The sequence below is a fragment of the Aplysia californica genome, unplaced genomic scaffold (genome assembly GCF_000002075.1).
Source record: "Aplysia californica isolate F4 #8 unplaced genomic scaffold, AplCal3.0 scaffold00022, whole genome shotgun sequence".
In the NCBI taxonomy this organism is placed as follows: Eukaryota; Metazoa; Mollusca; class Gastropoda; order Aplysiida; family Aplysiidae; genus Aplysia; species Aplysia californica.
In genome coordinates this window covers 1,249,813-1,251,111 of record NW_004797292.1, presented here as the reverse complement: position 1 = coordinate 1,251,111, position 1,299 = coordinate 1,249,813, and the positions used below count along the sequence as shown (strand labels likewise).

The 1,299-nt window shown below is 40.5% G+C and overlaps 1 protein-coding gene across 1 annotated transcript in view; it reads right to left on the bottom strand.

Moving 5' to 3' along the window:
• The window catches only part of LOC101851008 (transmembrane protein 135), a gene marked incomplete in the record, with an annotated part of 131,334 nt that overhangs the window by 95,970 nt on the left and 34,065 nt on the right, over positions 1-1,299 (bottom strand).

Genomic DNA, 1,299 nt, shown 5'->3' with positions numbered 1-1,299 from the left:
AAGATATCGATAAAGAGTGAGAGCGAGAAAGAACGAGAGACAGACAGCCAGCCAGAGAGAGAGAGAGAGAGAGAGAGAGAGAGAGAGCGAGAGAGAGAGAGAGAGAGAGAGAGAGAGAGAGAGAGAAGGAAAATGTTACAGGAAAGGGGGAAGAAAAAAGAAAATTAAGTGGAAAACTGAACGGAGACGAAAAAAGGATTCATCTCATTCGTTTCATCGTAGAGGTGTAATACTGCGATAATGTTATTTAAGAGGCGGAGGTCTTGACTTTTATGTTCATCTCTATTAGAACTGAAGAAAGGATTGAGATGGAAAAAAGAGACGAAAAAAATCGAAAATTCTACAACTGAAGAAAAAGAGACAAAGAGACAGGCACGCAGATGTAGGAAAGATAGAGACATGGAAGCAAAGAGACAGATACACCGATAGAGATATAGGAAATATTCTTTAACCCTATCCGTACACCTGGGGTCATTTTGTTTCCCAGGGGTTGCATTCTTCACATTTTAGAATACTTCTAGAGCGACAGGCAGTTATGCAAAGCGTCCGGACCGGATTAACGAGTAAATTTCCTCTTTGGAAAGTGGGGGCACAAAGTTCCCCACGTCGTATGGATACGGCAATAAAAAACGACTTACGGATAGGGTTAGTTTTAGTTTTAGCAGAGGTTTTACGGCGTTCGCATTTGCAGAAGGTCATATGAGCGCCAGAAGATTAGAAGTGTTATAAGAGAGAAACAAACATAAAAAGAAGGGGAGATAAGGACGATAGACGTTTCATAGGAAAGAAGAAGCAAACCACACCAGAGCACCCACAAACCACCAACGGACGGGGTTAAAAAGCAATTTCAAAGTCAAGGGAGAAGTAAAAAGGAAGAATACGTTCAAGAGAACAGAAAATAAAAGAGCGTGATCGGGAAAAAAATACAGCAAACAAAAACAACCATAGAGCGATATTAACCCTATCCGTTCGCCCTGAGGTGATTTGGTACACCTGGGGTTGTATTCTTCACATTTTAGAATACTTTTAATACGAAGATCTCTTTGAAATGTTTAGTATTTCTGAAAAAATAATTTTGACAGGCTGCTATGCAAAGCGTACGGATCGGATTAACGAGTAAATTTCCTCTTTGGAAATAGGTATGACAGAGTTCCCCACGCTGTATGGATACGATATTAAAACACGACGTACGGATAGGGTTAAATCGTTAATCACCATGACTTACATTTTCTAAAGCAATCCAAATCTCTCTCTCTCTCTCTCTCTCTCTCTCTCTCTCTCTCTCTCTCTCTCTCTCTC